The sequence below is a fragment of the Alexandromys fortis genome, unplaced genomic scaffold (assembly GCF_014885135.2).
Source record: "Alexandromys fortis isolate MF-2015 unplaced genomic scaffold, M_Fortis_MF-2015_v1.1 scaffold_74, whole genome shotgun sequence".
NCBI lineage: Eukaryota > Metazoa > Chordata > Mammalia > Rodentia > Cricetidae > Alexandromys > Alexandromys fortis.
Window position 1 is genome coordinate 1781662 of NW_026068008.1, and position 22954 is coordinate 1804615.

At 41.2% G+C, this 22954-nt stretch overlaps 1 protein-coding gene across 2 annotated transcripts in view; it reads left to right on the plus strand.

The window, feature by feature from the left end:
• Window positions 1-19537: 19537 nt before the first annotated feature.
• The window catches only part of Pkia (cAMP-dependent protein kinase inhibitor alpha), an 83300-nt gene continuing 79883 nt past the window's right edge, over window positions 19538-22954 (plus strand). The window contains exon 1 of one of the 2 annotated variants that reach the window (XM_050161740.1): window positions 19538-19674. The gene's annotated coding sequence lies outside the window, so the exon portion shown is untranslated. The remainder of the gene's footprint in view (window positions 19675-22954) is intronic. The other variant, XM_050161741.1, reaches the window with a different exon arrangement.

A 22954-nucleotide genomic window follows, 5' to 3' on the forward strand; every position in this document is an offset into this window, starting at 1 on the left:
AAATGAAGGAGGCAATGTCTGTACTAAGAATCTTAGGCCAACTCTTATGCCAAGAATCGGTTTCATCTTGCTGAGTCACTTCCCAGAGGGGTTCAAAGGACTCCTGCAGACGTCAGCTATTGCCAAGGCTACTGATTTCAACAACCTGATGGCAAAGCCCTATTGCTAAACACAGTCAAACTTCACAGTATAATGTTTTAAATTTTATGCCATACTTGTATATTGATCTGTATGCTGGAATTATACTGGAAAAATTGCTGTTCAGTATTCTCTGTGAATTAGCATTGAAATAGAGATGCTGACACATGGTAATATGCCAACATACAGGGTGATTACAATGTGTGTTGTAACAATGAATGTCCTGTCTTACAATACACACATTGTCAGAGAATGAGACAAGGCATTGAGCTTCCAAAGCCAATTGTTAACAAGATAAATACGGAGACATATTTTCGCACAATTGTTGAAAATAAAATGGAGCGAATCAGAAGAAGACTGAATGCAGCAGCTGTGTTTCCAAGCTGTGCAGTTATAAACAGCTATTAATAAAATTAACAGAGCCACTGTGTACCTAATAGATCCTTAGTTCTCATTCCCAAATAAGGAACAGAGGACCCAGCCTGTTTAAAACAGAAACTCACGTATTGTTTTCAAGAAAAATCTCTTTGCCAATCAAAATCCAGTTGTGAATATGTAATAGGAGAGGAAATGCACATAAACAATAGCAGCATCTCAGATGCTTTATGTAATGCTATCAACAGACATCAGATAAGAAAGATTATTGGAGACAAAAAAAGCAAAAAGACAGAGACCTTCACACTGATGTGTAGGATTGCTAGGTTGGAGAAATGAGCTATTTCAAAGGCTCCACTGTATTTTGGCTACAGCAAAAGCTTGCCCAGAACGATAGGCATAGTCCCTTGATGGACTCTTATTTTATCTGTTCACAGGGTGAGATCTCTGAGAACACAAAACAAGCATTTTCCAATCACCTCTTGGAAAGAAAACACTTAATCTTCCTCAAAGTCCTATACCACAGGTTTACAAAATAAACTAAATTAAAATGACTGTCACAGGTACATTTGTGAAAAGGCCTGGTTTACTAATAAGTTTAAAGCACATGGAAAAGCAACATGAACACCATTAGCGTTAGCTCTTACACATACTTCTAACACTGGGCCAGATCCAAATATGGCCTTTCTTTGGAAGTTTCTCCTTTCAGTCATATCAAACAGTCCCTGTATGTGGCTGCCATTACTAGCTCAGTAGCTCCATTTACTAGGCTCTCTTTAATGAAAATATAATCCTGGAACGGTTTCAGATGCAGGTCCCCTCTGGCCAGGCTCTGCCTGTTAAACACAAGTCACCTACAGTCCAGTTGAGATTTGGAGTCATTTCTTCTGACTCATTTTTCTAAAGGAGATATTAGAAGGCATCTAATTCACTTAAAACAATTTCTCAAAGAACTCTAACCAAAACAACATTCCTTTTTTATTAATGTACACACCACTCTCTAGATTGACTTTTAGCCTGGGAAACCATTTCACTGTGTTCCAGTTACTTCAGTTTCTCTCTTTTAGGACTCAGCTCAATTCCTACCTCTTATGTCATCTTTTAACCTAACATTACTAACTCTGGGATATACCTTCATTCAATGACTTTTAGAGATCTTGTTTCTCCTGATATTACTCTATACAAACATATTCATTAGAGGAAAGGAAGGCATTCGAGATTCCTATATTCCCTTATGACATAGAGAGGTAATGCAAGCATATCACTGGAATGAACTCATTCAATCAAGATAAGCAGAGTAAAGCATGGTGTTGAAGGCAAAAAGATGGCAAATGTTGAAACCAGATTGATCTCCATGACAAGACTCTGTCTCAGAAAGGAGAGTGGGCCATGTAAATACATGTTCATAAAGGTGTTATTGCTCTTCCTTTTTCAAAAACAACTAGATAATCTCATATATGCTGAGATTATTATTATTATTCAATAATTCTAAACACATTTCCTCTGAAACTCCAAACCCCATCTTCTGTGGCAGTCCTTTCTGTATCCTTTAGGATTTCACTGATTTGTTTTAAAAACAGCTTAACCATGCATTCCTTTAGGTTGCCTCTCACCTCCAGAGCTAAGTGATACCACACACTTTGTTTGCACAATGTGGAAGAAGTTCAACAGTGACTAAGCTGCAATCTTCTTTCCTGATGATGAGTGTCGAAGTCATGGAAGGTGCTTTGTAGGTTGCAGATGATGTCTTATCCAGCTGTGTCAACCTGCAAGTAATAATGCATCCACTTGTGCATTAGATGCACTAATGGCAGGCAAGAAAACAACCACTCTCTGATTGAATTTGAGACTTGCTCCATAGGAGGAAATACATGAATTTCTAAAACTTATGGCATGAAGACCTTGGCCCTGGTAGAAGGAGACTACTGAGTACTTTCATTTAGCTAAATTGAACTAGTGTCAAGCCATTTACTAAATATTTATGCTTATACTCATAAATAACATTCTGAAAATTTTCACTATTGTGTAATAAATGTGTTTATACCTATATTTAGTTTCAATTTTTTTATAAAACCAGGATTTTAAAAGACTTATTTAAATCAAGCTTGTCATGCTTACATGAAGTCTTATTCATTATAAGTCTATGTTCATATTAACCTCTCTTTTCACCTGCTTTTAGTTCATTCTAATTTGAGTGGATAATCATCTCTTTATGAGGCTTTCCAAATTGTAAAACAACTAACCAGTACAGTGCCCTGAAGTAAATCTTCCAGGATATTCTGCATCCTCCCTCTTCCCAGAGACAGGCCCTGCATGTAAGAGTATCAAAGAGCACCTGGGCCTGAACCCAGGAAATATGACTTTTATTGCAGTATATCAAGCCAGGATCCTTCTACTTCCCACATAGTGAATGCCAAGAGTAGTGAATCAAATAGATTCATGGACTTGAAAACTTCAACCTCTTTAAACATCACTTAATTCAACCTTTCCATGTCACAAGTAACTGAAGAGGTGCCAAAAAATTAAGTGACATAAGGATCCAAATGGACAGCAATTATAGTATTAGAATTAGACTCCAGACTAGCAACCAGTTCCCACGCAGCATACTTTCTACCTTTGGATCCCACTTTTATTATTATATTTATTTGTGCTTATAGGTCCTTTTTTATAAATTGACAAGAAAGTCATCTTTGGATTTCTTTGTGGAATTTTCTTTTTAAATTCCTTCTAAATAATTTTTCTAAAATTGTTTGAGAATCATTTTAGTTATTCAAACGTGCCTCCAACTATTCTTGCTTCTAAATTTGATGTTTCTGAAGGTCTTCTCTCCACGATTGATACTCAATATTCAAAATTAAATAACCATAGAAAATACATGTACCCCTCTGTCTTGTATAAACCCCCTCCCCAGTATGACAGAGACAAGAAGATGAGACAATCCCAGGTAAGACCCTGGTTTCAGAGGGACTAGAGGAACTTTATATTTTACAATTACATGAGCCTTCTGACTGGAGGCGAAGCACAGAACTGATGAAAGATACTCATATTATTTTACTAAACTGAAGCCAAAATAATGATGGACATTGCATAAAGACACTGGAAGCTGAACAATGTGCAATTGCCTATAATAAATTATTATGATCAGAATACTATAGAGACTGTAATATATACCACAGGAAAGTGAGAGTCGTTCAGCAAAAATTTACCAATCAGTGAAACATATATTATGGAATATTATTTTAATTTATAGTACATTTATTTATGCTGATTAATGATGAAACAATGTTTTGCATTCTTTTATGTTGTATTTGTTTAACTCTGTGAAGCTATAACACTTTGCCTTTCTAAAAGACTTGATTGGTATAATAAGGAGCTGAACAACCAATAGCAAAGTAGAAGAAAGGATAGGTGGGGCTGGTAGGCAGAGGAATAAAAGAAGAGAAGAAATCTGGAACCAGGAGTAATCAAGGAGCGAGAAAGTAATGGGCCAGCCACCCAGTCACAGAGTCAGTTGTGGAGTAAGCGTAAAAGCAAGATTACAGAAGCAAGAAAAGGAAAAACGCCAGAGGGAAAGGTAGATAGGATAATTTAAGTTAAGGAAAGTGGTCTAGAAATAAGCCAAGCTAAGGACAGGTATTTATAAGTAATAATAAAGCTCATGTGTATTTATTTTGGAGCTGGGTGTCAGCCCCCCCGCCCCAAGCCAAAAAGCAAAAGAGTTAAAAAATAATAAAATAACTACTTCATGTTCCGGCTTGGTGGGAGCCTAGCCAGTTTGGATGTTCACCTTCCTAGACATGGACGGAGGGGGGAGGACCTTGGACTTTCCACAGGGCAGGGAACTGCTCTTTGGATTGGAGAGGGAGGGGGAGAGGAGTGGGGGGAGGGGAGAAGAGTGGGAGGAGGGGGAGAAGGGTGGGAGGAGGGGGAGGGAAATGGGAGGCTGGGAGGAGGCGGAAACTTTTTTTTCCTATTCTCAATAAAAAAAAACTACACATACCACATTATTAGAAAGAACAAATATGTGGTTATCTCAAAAGATAAAAGAAATCAAAGGCATTGGCAAAGTTTGACAGTCTCTCATGTTTAAAAATATAAAGATAGCTCAACACTATAGAAAATATAGAGAATCAAGTTCAACATGATAAACTACATTTACATAAAATATGGAGTTACTTCATGGCAGAAGACCGAGAACATCCACCTTGAGATCAAAACATCAACAAAAATGCTCACATTCACTGTTGCTCTTCAACATTACTCTGGACATTCCAGTTAAACTAGTAACACTATACCCCATGAAAATCAACCCCTAATTAGATCAGCAACCTGATATAAGTGCCAAAACTTTTGAAACATAAATAGAGGAAATTGCTAGAGCAACAGATTCTTAGACAATCAAACACAAAAGCAAGAAAAGAAAAAGCTAAGAATTAACCTAAAGTTCATCAAATTAGAAACTTTCGTTCACCAGAGGATATTACTAAGAGGATGAAGGAATACCTGGTAGAAAAGGAGAAAATATTTGCATTACTTTTATGAAATCACAGGCATGAAACTGAACACTGAACATGACCTTTGAATGAGTGTGTGCTAAATAGCTCAAATAGCTGCAAATAACCTATGTGGTCCATGTTCCTTCTTATATGATACACAGAACTAGTTTTTCCAAGGGATTTTAATTCATTAGATATGAAGTAGTCATTATAATTGACTTCGCTTAATTCACAAAACGGTTTGTTCACAGATTCTTTTTCCCTCTTCCTTTTTTTCAGGTGGCAAACAAGCTTTATTTGTAAATGGAAGCTATACCCTAGATATGTAATTGTACGGCGTGACTGCTTTCTGTCTCCAAGAATCTAAGCTTCTTCAGTCTCCCTGTGGGATTCTCTGTGTCATGCGCCCTTTGGAAGAGGAACCAACCCTGTTTTCTCTATTCTCTCTCTTCCTCCTCTCATCAACATGGAGCTTCTTTATCTGTTTTGAATTCAAGGGATAGTTTGTCTCACTTTAGGGACTATGACTTTGCACTTTAGGAAGTAAACCGTTAAAATTAATTTTGACAATGAAAAATAGAGCAACCATCCTGCGGTATAAAACGCCAATGCCACACTACATCAGAAAGTTTCCCAGGACTTAGATTTCAGTGGTTATGTTTCAATAAAAGTCAACAAGTAAACACTTTCTTCTGCTGCTGCCATCCTTACTGAAACTTTTAGTCCATAATAGTGAGTAGGTGGCTTGGATTGCTTTTCAAAACTTCAAGTTAAATCTCATTCAGAAATACCATATTTCTATAGAGTATTCAGAAATACTATAACTTATTGTTAGACAAGAAAACAATGCATCTAAAATATAAAATGGGCTTTCATCTTATTTCAATAAAATACCCAAGAATGAGGTAATACTCTGAAGTAAGGAACCAGTAATGTGAATTCTTCAGCATTTTAATGCTATAGGCTCTAATGGAAAGAAAGTCATTTCAGGACACTTTTCCACAGAGGCAGACGCCCAAAGATCTCTGATGTCGTAACCTGGTGGAGAATAAATTCCAGAGTGGTTTCTGAGTGATGGGAATCACAGAGATGACTGTTTGCTTTGGTGCTCCTCCAATTCCTGGTCCTCCTGTCTCAGCCTCCCTAGTCTTGCGGTCACATGCATGGGCCATAGCACATGTGCTTTAGCAACAGTGCTATAGCATGGAGAGTCTGACGGGTCTTGGCTGTTTAGTAAGGATCAGCAGGTGCAGTTCTATGTGGTGAACAAGCATCTGGATAAACAGCTGGTGGACCTATCAGTCTGAAGTACAAAGTCACTCGTCTATACCTATGATGTCGTTCGAAGGCAACACATTTGTCTAGTGTCTGCAAAGCTTTGTGTTAGATCCCAGCACCAGAAGGAATCAAAGGAGCAGTGACAGAAGGGATGTAATCTGAGTCCATGCTTGGTCACTCTGTGGTGAACAGAGATTAAGTGTATTAATAAAGAAAATATCTAGCATCTGATATAGGATAATTTCTTCAGTGTGCTAAAGGTAACATGTAAAGGAGTATGTATGTGCACCTTCTCTGTTGCATAATAAAGAGGAGGATATAGCAAAATGCATATGTGTCTGATTGTTTATACAAAGGACATGCAAAAAGGATACACCAAAGAGTTGTGTGAATAATTAGCTGCAGAAAGAGATGGAAATGACTAAACCAAAGAAATGATGTGTACAGAACAGGCTAAAGAGGTAAAACAGAACAGGATTCTAACAAATACAAAATGATTCTTACATAACAGACTGAAGAAATAGAAGAACAGGATTCTAACATATACAAAGTGTGCTGCAAACGTTAGCCAATGAGCTCACATTTGCTGCAAATAAATCTTAGGATTACACTGAGGGAGGTTGGAAGAAACTGATGAATGACTTTGAGCAGTATCAGCAAGAAAGTGATCAATAGACTAAATAGAATCCAAAAATTAAATAATTACCCATACCCTCACACTGATAGAATAAAATAAATAATAATGATGAGGCGTGAGAGAGTTAAATGATAATGAGCAGCTGTGGGAGGCGTGGCAGGAATAATAGTGGAGACCTGGGATGAGTCATAGCCGCTCCTTGAGGTAGACATTATTGACAGAGCTAAAATTGGTGTGGGGAAAGTGAAGTCAGAAATGGATTACTTGAGCAATCTGAAATTACAAAGTCCTAAAATTCTTATTGCGTGTGAAGATGAATACAGTTATTTTGAGCTATCAGAGTTTACATTACTAAATAGAAGGACAGATTTCTCCACTTCTCACAAAGTGCACAATGAAGAATGAGAGACCACAGTGCTGTTTAACTAATGAATGACCTCAGCTCACAGCGAGAATTCAAAAGCCTGAACCTGAAGGGCTCACTACACACCCACAAGTTCAATGTCATAAAAGTTGATAAGGGATCCTACGCACGGAAGCATAAAGTGACAATAAAGTTCACTAGAGTAAGTGACCTGGACGTGAGTCAGGAGACAATTCACAGGGTATGAGCATGATCATAAATAGTCACCAATGCTATGCCGGTGTGAATCCTTTGCTGCACGAATTAAACACATTAAGGAGTCTTCAGTTTCACACATTCCTTGTGCTTCTCACATGAAGTACCGAAATGTAGTCAGCTTGAACGCACTGATGACAAACTTAGAGTTCCCAACAGCACATGGGTGTCCCATTAAAAAAATAAACCAAATCATTTCCCCTTGGTGTCGTTTAACTGAGAGCAATGTCAAATAGTTTTATGTATTTCTCTGTCCTTTGTCCTCTGTTGCACAAATCCATGCCTTCCTGGAGGCTGTACTGTGAATCTTTCACTGTATGTGTGTACTAGAGAATCTGTCCCTTTGTATGTGTCTGTGTGTCTATCTCTAAGGGCTTTGCTCTGTATTTATCAAACGGCACAGAAAGGATTATAAGCAGGTGGGATTGAGCGATAGTTTTTAGAAATCTTTAACAGAATTTCACAGGGGATTAAGTCCCTGACTCCAACTGACCACAACTGGCCCAGATAACAAACACTATCACAAACATCATTGTTTATTAAGCACTATCAAATGCTGTGTACAGCGTTTGTGGTGAACACTCATTTCTTAAGATCGCTTTCAACTTCTGTGTTTGTTGTTTTCAACAAATTATGTGCCCGCATTACTTCCTGAATGGAAGAATACATAACGTAAGGTTACAGCTATGTATCAGTTAGCTTCAGTTGTAAAAGTTGGTTAAATGGCAAATCCAAGGCAAATAAGGTTGGTTGCTACCTTGTTCTCTTAAACTCAGATTAAACAGACAGAGTACACAGGAGAGTAGCAGTCCTATGTCTCATGTGACCTCAAGTTGTATGCTTAACCGGCTGTGAGACCCAGAGTTCCAGTCTCTCAGAAGACAGGAGACATTTTTCGCACCATTGCGTCGCCACATTTTAACTTCGATTATTTACTAAGGTAAAGTGTTGACATGCAGGGAAAGAGACTGCCTGAGTCTTGTGTGTCATTGTCTAAAATGTTAGGTCATGTTGGCAGTCAGAGTGAAAGAGTCTGGAAATTTCAGAGCCTTTTTCACTTCCTCATGAAGGGAAAGCACTTTGCTTAGGAATATTGGGAGTTCAATCTGGAGGATAAAATTTAGGGATGATCACGTCTCACACTCATAACATGTACATCTATAAACAATAAAGTCTTGCCACTAATAGCAACATAAAAATTTTAAAAGCAGGATACAAACTGTGAAGCTAGGAAGCAATAGTATCATGGATGATCCTCACCGGAAAGCCCTAAGAGTGCACCTTCGCACGTGCATAGACAGTTCCTACATAAAGCATGGGGACACGGGGAAATCACTATGTAAAGATGCAGTCGACCTTACTGTTGAAATGTCTCCTTGTCTAAATGTTGATCATTTTATCTGATCTCTATACTCCCATCTGAAGCAACTTCATTCATTATCGCGGAATAAATCCTTTACTATGATCTGTTTACCCTGGTTTTCTCTTGTCTCATCTCATCTATTCCTACTCCCTTCATTTATTTCCTGGTATTTTAAATTATAAATACATACACTTGGTTTATCTCTTCATCACAGGTCATTAGTCAAATGTTTCTTGTAAAACCTAGAAAGCAGTTTGCTGTTTTGTATGTCGAAAATGTAAGCAGTATTTCCATCACCTGATACGCATCCAGCATATCTCACCACCCAGCTGCGGCTCCCTGTGATGCATCCTTAGCACTATCCTGTCACGTGACAGAATTCTCTGTTGTGCTATCCATGGTGTGTAGTAGTCTACTATGAACAAAGGGATTAGAATTCTACAAGATCATTTTAAGGGAACTGTTTAAGATAATATGGTCTTTTAATAGCTGAATGTTAGTTCATCTTAAGGAACTATTTATTAGGTTTTGTTAGCTACACGTTTCTATGTTTCTTCACCTCTGATTACTCAGGCATATTCGCCAACCTACAAACTACATTATCGGTGACTTTTAAAGAGATTATTATACTAAATCAATATTCAGCTCTTGCCAGGAAATTGAAGCGACCATGACCATGACACTGAAATTCCCAGACAAGTAACAACCTTTTTTAAGATTTTGTTTCCTTACAGGTAAAGTGAGAACAATTCCAATACTGAATTCATAAAATTGATGGTGGAAAAATGTAGATAAGTGTATTAAAAGTTTCTTGCTCACATAACAATAAGTATCACTGATGCACAAATTCTAACAATTGCCCCTAATAACAATATGTGAACATGTCACAGGATTGCTCCTCTGAACTTTTAGCTTTCTGTGCCAAATTACCTTTGCTGCCCCCACACACGCACAGCAGCTCCCACACCTCTTCTCTGTAAACATAAAGACATAAAGAAGGTGTTTCCTTCTATGAGAGAGCTTAAAGTGCACACCCAGAACCCATACCGTGAGCAAACCTGCAGCTCTATTGCAATGCCTGCCTCCACACCAGAGCAAACCTGCAGCTCAGAGGACAAGTCTTTTATAAAAGAAAATGAATGTCACCCCCACACCTAAAATAGTGTCAAACACATGGGAGATGCTCAAGAGCCTTTTTGAAATAAATAAATGAGTTAGTGGATACAGAAGGAAAGATGGTTGTGGTGTTTTTAATGTATGATGTCTAGAAACAAAATCATGAAGGCTTAGGTAAGCACAAGAAGGCTTTTTTCCCTAAACTGGTGTAGAAATTTATTAATGCCAGGCCAGATGTTGATGTGCACACTGTCTTCGCAATGGACTTTCCATAATCTACATGCATCCTTAACAAATAAAGATTAATCAATGTAAAACTTCCCTTTACCTTAATGTTTAAGTAATGCCGAGACAAACTGTCTTCTGAAATGCTGCCTTCTCGTATGTGAATTAATGTCAGCGACGAAGCATTTGTTCAGTGTGTATGAAGTTCCAAGTTACACACAATGAGAATAGGATATATTAGATTAAAATAGGATAGGACAGAACAGGATGGGCCTGGGAGTGACGAGCTGGGACAGCAAAGAACATGGTGGCTCAAAAGAGAATAATGAAAACTAAATAAAATAAACGGCTCTGAATGTCATCTTTCCCATTATGACTGAGCACATTTGCACTTCTGGAGTTTTGTTCTTTGACTACAAAAAAAAAAAAAAAAAAAAAAAAAAAAAAAAAAAAAAAAAAAAAAAAAAAACAACAGTGGTGGGGTGTGGGGGGAGTGGAACCAAAAAAAATCATGTCCACAGTTCCACAATCAGCCACCAGAGGGCAGAATTGCATCATGCATAGAATGGAGAGGCCTCGAAAATAATAAAACCAGATTCATGTGAAAGAACAAAAACGGAGTCAGTAACAACGTTGAATCTGTATTAGAGAGTAGCGTTTGTTTGACTTTATTTTATGTCTTTATTTCCAGAGCCAGAGAAAAATCACATAAATTTGTCATCAAGCATTAAAAAGCCATGGATAGAATTCCAGAAGAGCAATGCGTTAGAAAACACTGCGACGTTTCTATGCCGTCAACGTCAATTTGAAGTTGGCTTTAATTGTGCAGAGTTATGGGTGTACTGAAATAGTGTGATATTCTGATGGATATGTTCAATCGCCATCAAGTTGTGGAATACCTGTCACTAAAAGTTATGGATTCATAACTTTCTTATGCATCCAGAACCACCTGCCCAGGATATGGCCCCACCCACTGAGACCAGGGACCCTCCCACAATAAGTAGCAATCAGTACAGTCAGTCTGCCACAGGTCAGCCTGACTCCTTTTCCAGATGGCTCAAAGCTGTGTCAAGTTCAAGTCAGCTAGAACACAGGGTGAGCTCTTTGTTCTTGCTGTGTCATAGGGAGCCAGAACTTCGGCTTCCATGATCCTACATATATAGAGTCAAAATTAAAAAAAAAAAAAAAAAAGACCAGTGAAAGACTTTGAAATGACCTAACTCTTCAATGAGAGCTTGTGGCTACTTTGGAACAAATTTGTAATTCTGACACTAATACAATGACCACCAACCTCAGCTGGACTGGCCAAGCAAAAGCCTAGACTCCCTAAGGCAACTCAGCACCTGCTCCAAACAGACAAGCAGGGCTGGAGAAACCCTAGCACCTTTGCCATTGATCATATGTAAATTCTTACTCATCAACCTCGAGCAAACTCAGAGCTCAGGGGGATCTGAATGCAAACCGATTCCTTCTCCTCACCCTGCATGAACAATGCAGAACTTCACTTTTCTTACGAATCTCAACATTTTCTCCCTCTAAAGCTTCAGCCGCTTCTTCTTATCATTTTATCACTGGGAGCATACATAAGACCAGCTCAGTTTCCAAGTTTTCTAAACAAGTCTACTGTTGTGTTTGGGTCCAACGGATGCTGTGCACTCTGTATCCTTCCTTCTTTACTGAAATAAATGTTTTTCTCTGATCCAAAACCAAACCCTGCTGTCTTCGCTGGATGCACACACACACACACACACACACACACACAGCTTTTTCGTAGAGTGTGTCCTCTTCCCTGCATGCCAGTGTTTCCTTCTGCCATAGATATTCTCATTAACATAAAAAATGTCCATCTCCAAACAAACAAGCAAAACCCTTTCCCTGTTCCTACATCTGATTTAATTATGACTCCATTGCTCTGGTCCTTCTTGCAGTGAAGTCAGGAGAGAGATACTAAAGTTCTGGGTAAAATTTTGTGAGAACTTTGATGTCACTGAAGCAGCCAAAGTCACTGAAGAGTTACACATATGGGCCTCCTGTCCAGACTCTTGCTGCTCTCAGCTTTAATCTGAGAAAGCTCCCCTTGGAATGAGCGGTAGTAGATGCAGAGACCTACAGCTGCTCCAGGCGCTGAGAAGGGGAGGTGCAGTGCTCAGCCCGGTCATTTATGCCTCCCCACCGAAGGCTGAGGCAACATCATGGAGGGGAGAGCAGAAGGAACAGAAGAGCACTTAGATCATGAGAGCAAGGAGGCGCTACCTTCCGAATCTGACACAGCCATGGTTACTGTTATCCACAGCATCTGCGGTCACCTCCCACGGCTTGTTAGAAAGATCCACAAATGGGGAGGGACTCACGGGGCCTCATCCTTCTCACAAATTCTGGGGAAGCAATCATTGTCTTCTGCTCCACACCAATGGGTGAGCCTACAACGGCCAAAAAAAAAAAAAAAAAAAAAAAAAAAAAAAAAACAGTTCCAACCCTGTGTTTGCGCAGGCAGCCCTGGGCAGACTCAATGGGTCACAAAGCAAAACGAAAATATGAATCTGAGAAAAGGACTTGTGTGAAGGAAAGGTGTTAGGGGAGGAGGGAGGTCAGGGGCTTGGGAGAGTAATCAGAATACATTATGAACAGATAGAAAATAAAATATATTAAAAATAAAATTCAGATAGAGGTAAGGGAAATAATTATTCTTGGCAGATGGGAACCATTTCACAAGTTCCTGAGGAATCCTGCTGTTTATTGAACCACTAGAAATAATTCTCCCACAGCCCAAGTTGAGCTCATTCCTGGATATTTGGGCAGTAAGCAAGCACTTCACTTAAGGAAATATTCATCTTACTTTGGAACAGAGATTCCAATTTCCACCTTGTACTGTACTGTGTAGGGGTTGCATGGCAACTCCTTACCAGGACAAAGGAACCAATAAGAAGACAGGAGGTGGGAGTGGGAGCTAAGGGTGCGGTCTTCCTTCCATCACTGTCCTCTCAATGAATTATTTCTGTTGTGTCTGCTCAAATCCGTTGACGCTCTAGTACCTCATATCAACCTTCACATAAGTTAGTGTTCTTTACAACTTGTATCATAGGGAATTTCCATCTCCCTGGCTATATATTATTGGGTATAAGTATACTATAAATGTTAAAGTAGCTTAGATTACATTATTTCTTCAGTATAACTATAACGGTGTATGTCTCTCAGCTTTACTATACTCAAATTATCCTGCCTACACCTTATATAATATTGTTTTTTAACATATTTTAAGAAGCAAGATTCTTAACATAAAATTAGAAGATATCTGTAGAATGAATCAGAGTTCAAGCATAGCCACACTCGCAAAGATAAAGAGAGGATAAATAGAAGCGCTCCTGTGAGCCCAACCACCTTCCGCCACTCTTAGTTACAATATCGGGACTGCTCTGCACCAAGCACTGAAGTCTTTCCCAGTAGGTGGAGTCCCAGCTCTCTAAAGACCCCTATGGAGTGTGGAGGGTAGGAGACCTGGCTGTCAATGGGGTGACAGATGCTGGGAGGAAGTCCCTCTCAATTATAAATCTGAAACGCTAATCTCTGCTAAATTGTTAATGGCTGCTAATGAAATCCTGTTACCCTTTTGATAAAACATTTACATATAAATGAATGCTCTGGAAGGGCTCCTTTAACTACGGAGATGTTCTCCTGCCGGCTGGGCTCTAGCTCTCTGCCTGCACTGTCCCTTGCTGGTATCAATAGACCGCTTGATCTCTAATTGAGGACATCAGAAAGGCAGCAAAGGCCCTTAACCACTAGATTCCGTTTCTAATACTCGGCGTTCACTGAAAACTCGGACAAAGAACTCTTCCACCTCGCTCCTGAGATGAAACCTCCTAGCTGGAGTGAGCGGAAGTTCCCACCGTGCCTGGGCTAAACTTCTGCATGTCTGATTAGCTGACCCGCACTTCAGAGATGCCAATGCTGCATCCTGGCCATCTTTCGCCTCCTAATAGCCATGGGTCACCCCTCACCCACGTCTCCTCCTAATAGCGATGGGTCGCCCCTCCCCCATGTCTGACCATGAGGCAAATCCCTTGACTGTGTAGGCAACACCTACCTTCCCCAATCAAAAGAAGAACACCGTCAGACAGCCTCTGAGGCCCACAGCTGTTTCCCTACAGTGCCTAAAGCAGTGGGTCCGAATTGCTTTGCTGTTTCAGTAACAAACACCGTGACCAAAATCAGCCTGGGGAGGAAAGGACTATGTATGTTTACACTGCCAGTTAACAGTTCTTGCAGGAGGAGCTCCACTAGCAGGAGCCTGGAAGACCATGGAAGACACTGCTTACTAACTTGCTCAGTATGCTTTTCTTTCTTTCTTTCTCCTACCACCCCCCTTTGGCTTTTTGGAAATAGGTTTTCTCTTTGTAGCCCTGGCTGGCCTGGAACTGGTCCCATAGACCAGGCTGGCCTCAAACTCAGAGATCCCCCTGTCTCTGCCTCCCGAGTACGGGGGTTAAAGGTGTGTGTGTGTGTCACCACCACTTGGCTCAGTTTGTTTTCTTATACAGCCTAAGGCCTACCTGTCCAAGGATAGTACCCATCTACAGTTGAGAGAGGCCCTCCACCATCAATCAGTTATCCAGAAAAGTCCCACAGAGCATTCTGATGGAGACAATACTTCAAAGGACATCCCTGCTTCCCAGGAACACCATGTCAAGCTGACAAAGCAGGCCATCATACCCATCTACTTTATGTTTCTACTAATGTGTTAAAAAAAAAAAAGTACCTTAATTTATGACTCTTTGTTTTGTTACTAGAATAACTTTATCAGATCATTACCATGTTTGAATGGAGTTTTGAGAAACCTAAATCTGAGTTCCCAGTCATTCATATTTGGCCCAAGAGTAAATGTCTCTTGTTCTTTTGAGGTGAAGGCTGTTTATTGTTTGCTTGTTTGTTCACATGGTCTCTAGCAAGTGCCTGCTTCTAAGAACACAGACGTTAACACTGTGTATTGGAACAAAACATTCCCTTTCATTTTTCCTTATTTTATCCATTTCCCTATTCCTCTCACCATTCTGTTGTCATGAAGGATTAAATCCTACCACTCAATGCCTACATTTGCCTTCTCCCTGGCAGCATCCACACCCTGATTCTATTCCTTGAAACAAACAAATAAATAAATAGCAATACCCAGAGCTCTGGAGTTAGTTTGCCCTTGTCTTTAAAAGGTAAGTATCAGAGAACAGATTCCCAGAAGTCAAGTAAAGAGGTGCTTGATAGTAGATCTGACCCCGGCTCCCCGAAGATGGGAAGTGGAGATGGGAGGAGCCCTGAAGCTCCATTACGGTCTAGCTAACCTAGTATTCCCCACCTCAGAAAAAGGTGTAGGGTGAAGACTAACACCAGAAATTGCTCTCTTCTCTGAACTTCAACAAGTACACCACATAGATACCTACACTCACATAGATAAACACATGTGGGTGCAGGGAACAGTCAGGCTGAGTGACAAGCCTTGCTTCATAGTTAGGTTTTCTCATTACCTTTACCCACCCCCACTTCCCTTCAACTTTATGTGGCACTTTATGTCTAACAAAGTTATCTTCTCAGTTATAAATTGTTATGGCTGCCCAGGTTCTGAAGCATCTACAGCTTTCGAGTGGGAAGTTTATGCAAACAGTCAAGGAAAAGCAAAGAGTAATGATAATGCAGGTGGTACCAAAACACACGGCATTATAGAATTACAGGGAAAGCTACTAATTCTAAGTGCAGTAATCAAAGTATTCAAGAAACAGTATCATGATACAGAGATGAACAGACAGTGAAACTCTTTAAGCAACTTTTAGTAGAACCAGATATGGTACTTCAATCCCAGCAGTAGGGAGGCAGAGGCTTGCAGATCGCTGAGAGTCAAGATTAGCGTGGTCTACATAAAGGGTTCCTGGATAGTCAAAGCTACGTAGAGAGACCCTGCCTAAAAACAAACAAATGTCATATATAGTCGTAACTTTATTTAATTACATATCTAAAATATGATTATTAGAAAGATGGATTAATAATAATGAGGCTGATTTGCCTGTATAAGACACTGGAAGTCAGCAATTGAGCAAATAAGAGTAGGTGGTAGAGTCTCATCTCTTGCTGTTGGAGTTAGCATTCACAGATTAGTGAGGGAGATGGGCTAGAGGGATCTTCGTGATAATAGAGTAAGCTGTGGCCCCTATAGCTCTCAGTTGGTTTACAGATGTTTAGAGGCACACACGCTACACACAGAAACACTTATTGGTGTGTGTATACACATAGTTAGTACACATACACAACTCGGCTCTCTTGTATTGAAGGCCTAATCAACATTGCATTACCTAAAAACAAACTTGGAGTCCATACCTTAATTTTTGTTATTATTCCTCAATAAGAAGAAACGGGCCTCTTTGAAGAAAGGTCTCTTTGCAGTTCTAGGCAGTTCAGAACCCAAGACATCTTGAAAACTCATGGAATTGTTATACATATTTAAGACGATTAAGAGCAGAAAATTACTAAGCAGTTACAAACCAAGAGAGCTCTCAATGACTGAAACTGAAATATTTGAACAAATAAATAAGGGAACATCGGATTATTACCAAATCTACAAAACCCCTATCTATATTAACCAATTGAACTAAATTTTAAATGGGTATAGGGCCCATGGGTCTACCCCTGCTCCTGGGGTTCCTTTTGAGGACAGTTTCTGGTCAGCCAGCATTTGTTCCCTGTGCTCCCTCTGCCCTACCTGGTGATTAGCTGTAGTGCATTGTTTAGTCCATCTTGGGTGTAGCAATTTCCCACCTGCCTGGGGCAAATTCCTTGTGCAGCAGCTAGGTATATAAGGATTTTCCTAAGCTTGAATAAAAGGCATTGGGCTGAACTCCTTTCGAATGACCCAGGTCTCTTGTGTGTTCTTTCAATCTCCAGGCCCTTTCCTTGCTCGCAGAGGATACAGTGGTGTGTGAACTGTACCGAGAGTAACAAAGGCGCAGGCCTTACAGTTAGAGGACCCACTGGCATATCAGGAGTTACACATGGGGAGTGCAGACAAAGCTACTATGTGGAAGAATCCCACTTATTTCACATCCTGCACACACACAGCTCCCCATAGGTGCTGACGTCACATGGTGCCTGGTTTCCAACAGCCCAGTAGTGATGGCTCCAGAGCTTTACAGCAGAAAGCCCTGGCTGCCTGTCAGCTGACCAAGGCCAGCATCAACAATGTCACTGTGGTGGTCTGTAATCTTAGATGCTGTGCTGAAAGGGCCATTCACCTCTGTGGTTCTCATTTCCGTAGCCTAGAACCCTAGTCTCATCACAAGAAAGACATCAGCCACCTGGTGTTACTGTGACATTCCACAAAATGACTGACTACTACCGGTCTGCTGTCAAGGTCATCACGACAAGGAACCTGAGAAGCTGTCACAGCCTGCATGAATCTTAAGGGATCTAACAATTAAATATAATGAGGTATCTTGGACAGGAGTATAAAAAAGAGCTGAAGGCTCTAGGGAAGCTAGAGAAGCCGGTATTAGCCTTTAGCTGATGCATGAGTACCAGTTATTGAGGGAAGGAAGCTGCTGTATTTCTGTGTGCTTCATGGTAGAATAGAGGAAATGTGACAAGTGGGAAACTGTACTAAGTCTCCGGTTCACCTATACATCAACCTCATGCTAAAATGATACCTACTAAACTCTGAGAAAAACCTAATCTGGTGATCTAGCTCCAAACACTGCTTTGAGGGATCAGCTACCATTTCTACTAGTGATGCCCTTGCAACATGCTCACTTCTGTTGAGGGTTCTACCCACATTTACCTCTAAAGTACATGTTCAAGGCTAATTTAAGCTTGCTAATAGTGAAATTAAGATGTTATTTCTCAACCTTATTCGGCATTTATGAGATTTATGCACATAGGCCTATGATGCCAGTTGAGAATTCCGCATTCTACCATAGGATGGAGGGCTTTATCTAAGGAAAATGAGTCATAGGGACGGACTAAGCTGTCCCAAATTTCAAATGCACACACCCCACACCACGTTCTGAGTTATTATTTTCATTTTGTTTGTTTTGTATCTCTGTTGGCTACACTACCTCCTTTGCTCTGGAACTGATAGAGGAGTGGGAATTTTTCCTTTAGTGTCTTCTGTGACCTTATACAACTTCAGTGTAAGATGCTGGGCAGATTTCCAGGGTAATACCGACAAGACATAATGAATCTTACAGAGGAAGCCAAGATAAGTCAAATGAGGAACTGCCACCGGGCAGAATGCTGGTGTAAGGAAAATCCCTCCTTAGAAATGACTTGACTGAGAAAGAAACCCTGGCCAAACAAGGAAGATTGAAAATCTCAGCTGCCTTTCCCCCTTAAGACTACCAAACCCCTCAATGGTTGGTTTGGGCACTAACTGGAGGAAACAAAAGCGAGAACATTTAAAGAGGCAAGGACAAGAAAGAGGCTTGTGTGCATCCGGCGTTTATTTTTTCTCCAAGGGAAATTCTGAGAAACCCGGTGGGAGGTACACTCATCTCTATATATGAATTCTGACTCTTGGTTTTCAAATATTATGGCTTTCACCCAGGCAGATTCCCCAAAATGCAGGGACTGGAGGATAAGAAGAGCAGGAGAGAGCAGGGTGTTGGGAGGAACAGCTGTCCACAAGGGAACAGCACTAGAATCCTGGGATGACCCTTCTCTGTGTCCTTGAGTAATTTCTCTGTTCTGCCCCTCTTCACTGAGTTGGGAGATCTTCATTCTATCACAATAGGAAGAAATTCAAAGGTCCAAAGCTTTCAGCTTTCATAACTGTTTTGTGTGTGTGTGTGTGTGTGTGTGTGTGTGTGTGTGTGTGTGTGTGTGTGTAAAACAAATGAATCGTCCTGTGCGGGATTTAAGAAGACCGATTGCCCACTTAAATTTTTTTCCGAAGTATTTGACTGCTTATCTCAATAGACAATCAGCCCTCAAATTCAGCGAAATGAACAGTACTGATAAGGAAGATGGAGAGGGTGGGAAACCCACACAGTCAGATGGAGCTGTCCAAACAGCCTCGGTGACAGGGGAGCGCAGAGAGCAAGGACTCCCTGCAGACCAAGTCTATCTGTCTCTTCTCTTTTGTTGCTCAATCCGGCAATGCCGCCTGTGTGTAAAATCGTTCACAGACGATCAGCCTTCTCACAGGGGGGGCAGCGTGTGTCGGTTGAAGCCGGCAAACGCGGTGGCCTGCGACCCAGAGCGGAGCGTCTCCCCCCGCGGCTCGCACGGAGTGTGCTGCTCCGGCGGGGGATGACTTCATTCGGCCCGCCTGGAGTAGCCCGCAGCAGCAGCAGCTGCAGGTGGGGCGGGGGCCGCAGGAGCCCGTAGATCCCAACACACGCGGACGGTCGGCGGGACTGCAGCCCAGGGCAGCGAGACGTGCCTCTTCATCCCGAAGGTAAGCCGCGGGCCCGCGCTAGCCGCCCTGAGCCGGGCTTTCCGCCAGATTGATGACTGGCTTTGTAGGAGCCGGGAAAGAAGGGATAGCCCTGCTGCATTCTGCAGTGGGAAAAGGAGTGAGTGAGTGAAAGGTTGGTCAGCCTTGCATTGGATATGCACGGGAGGAGAGAGATGTTCCAGAGCAAACAAAGGGGCTTTCGGCCTCCAGCTCTTAAAGGTGATCAACCATTTCCGTAGCCTGTTGGTAGACACTGAGGAGTATTCCGAAACGTAAAACAGTCTGAGCTCCTGTTTCACCTTTGTGTCTTCAACCTTCATGCCATTGCTCCCTGGCTTGGGAGCACCATATCCTTGGAAGCAGTTGGGGAAGTCATCAATAATCTTGCCTTCCTGTTGTCCTCTTTGGTTCTCTGTCATCCCTGGTATCAGGGTGTTCCTTCACTCAGCTCAATGTCATAACACCTGCTTGCTTAGATGCTTTGCTCTGGGAGTCCCTCTGGGTGGAAGGAAAACTTCGCTGCCCTCCTGAGTTCTGCTTGGTGTGAGCTGCACTTAGCAGCTTCTTACATTTCCATCTTCTCTGTCAGTCAGTTCATTGATCTTCAGAGATGCTCTATCTACTCACAGGTCAACTCATCGTCTCTTATCCTCCTTCAGTTCCGTGAGTGACTTCAAGGACCCAAAAAGGGCATTGCTCTCACAGGGTTCCTTATTGGGAATATCATTAACTCACCATCACTGGTGTACTTTCTCCGTTCCCCAGACATAGAATAAAATGCCCTGCTTTCAACTCAGGACCAACGTGGTTTTCTCTAACTGCCTTTCTTGCAGTCACTCTGTTTGGCTAGTCACAAAGGCTTGAATGGGAAAACAGACTATTGGGCTGTGCAGACAGTTCTCTCTGTGCAGGCAGTTCTCTCTGTGCAGACAGTTCTCTCTGTGCAGGCATAGGCAAAGGAAAGCTGGGAACAGCAGTCTTTCCAGTTCTCTTTAAAATTTCTAGTTCACTGAGGTGTAAGTAAATTAGCTATCTGAGTTTAGGGCAACCATTCCAAACAACAAGTAGTGTTCTTGCCCCAGGATTCCTTAGTAACCTCCAACTGGGGCATTCCCATTGGCAGACAGACAGCCAGGGGTCTGCCCAATCCTAGGCTTGGATTATTTGTTCATCCCAGGTTTGTGTCCTCACATAGGCTCCCTCTCCCCAGCCCTACCCCCAGCTCGATCCTTATTCTTGTTGGCACCTAGTGACATACCTCTGAATAAGATGGGAGCAGTTAAGATGGCTGGTGTGGGTCCTGCAAATTTGTACTTCACCATCTGAGAGCAGTTGCAGTAAGGCAGATTGTGGGGAGTCTGTGAGCCGATATTCTGTCTCGTTTAAATGATCTGCCATCCTACACTTGAAATTGGAAAGGCAGTTTGACTCAACAGCCTTGCCATTTTATTCAGTATAATAGGTAAAGCAGTGGAAAAGAAGACATAATTTTACCTACAATGGCACCTTGCTTGTTTCCCGTTCCCACTGTTGCCGATTCCCTGAAGCCAGGCTAATTCTAGGGTGATTGGTACCACTTTTATAATTACAAATTCGCTTTTGAGAAATCCTCTCTATGAAGATTGAGTCCGTTCCTTTGTCTGCACCTTCAGTCTCTGGGCAGAGGGAGGGGATGCCCACCACAAAATGGCCCACTCCACACCCCGTCTTGGGGGATTTTCAGGAACTGAGGGCCATTTCTGTTTGTTTACTGAGGTTGTTGTGTTTTGAATATGGTTTGTATTTCAGGTATTAAACACTTGAGATGCTAGAATTTTGACTCACTAGCTTCTTCTAGTAAAAGAAACAAAGACTAAGATGGGGGTGGGAGTCCTCACTTCCATGACCTTTACTGATTTAAAAATACTTACTGACTCAATCATTTTTTTCTCAAAAATAACTGATAAATATAAATAATTCTCTCTTTAAAACTTAGCTCGATGTATTCTAAATTGAAATTCAATTATATAATGATCATTTGACTCTACAGGAACAAAAACAATCTCTATACTGTTGAGAGCTATATGTTTTTGTCAAGAAAGAGATGCCCAAGAACATTCCAATGGTGATTAAAATTCTAAGGCTCCGTTATTTGGTTTCTGAGGAAAAGGAATTGTCTGACAAGAAATCGGTTCAGGATCAAGGGGCTGGTGCGTGGTGAACTGGTAGGGTGCCTGCCAATGTTTGCACGGGAAACTGATTCACTACGGGAAGGACTGGAGTTAAGGGCACCTTGTTGGGAAGAAAGCAACTTAAAGATAGAATTTTCATTCTGGTATAAATGAGGAGGACAGGACACATGCAGAACTCCAGATTTGGACCTTGTTATGCTTAAACAATTTTGAGAAATAGTTATAAATTTAGAGCTCTCAGTAGAAACACACACATACACCAACTTACACGCTCGTGCAAGCACACACAGGCATGCACACACCCATTCACATACACACACTCAACACGCACAGCACACTCACATGTACTCACACACATGCATGGCACACACATACACACACATAAATGGTGCTGTGACTAGGATTGATTTATCACTGTATTCTCTTTACTTTGCAAGTTTCTCGGAAGAAAAAAAGGAGTTAATTTGCTGATGTTCAGAAATGAAGTGGAGAATAGACTCCTTCACTGAATCAGTGTTACTGGAGTGTTTCTGTATGTTTGACAAGATAGAATTGAAGTCAATCAATTGCTCTCCAACCCCTTGAACACTGTCTAGCAAGCAGTGATAGCAGAGCCTACACAGGGGCAAACAAAGAGGTCGGAGTTGACTTCTCATGACAAAAGAAGAGCTGCAGTCTTGTCTTGCTGCTCTTAACTACATCTAAAATAGCCTTAAGTTGAAATACTGAAAAGTGGAAAGATGAAGGAAGAAATGTCAGTTTTGTTTATCCAGTTCCTCCAGTGAGAATCAGTAGGGAAAATGGTATTATATTGGAGGTCTGGGCTAGAATATGAGACCCTGGCTCAAACACAAAAGCTACTTTGAATATTACCAGTGGTGCTTTAATGGATAGAGTTCCACAATACTCTTTTCAGTATTTATAATAACTGATATACATCATGCAGAGTAATAGCTCGTCATCCAGCTCACTAACCATCTCAAAGTATCCCACACACAGCTGTAGCAGCTTAAATGAAGGCAGACAGAAATTGTAATAATATATACAGCTTTAATTGGGAAAGAGACTTACAGAACCAGAGGTTCCAGGGGAGAACAGGAAAGCAGAAG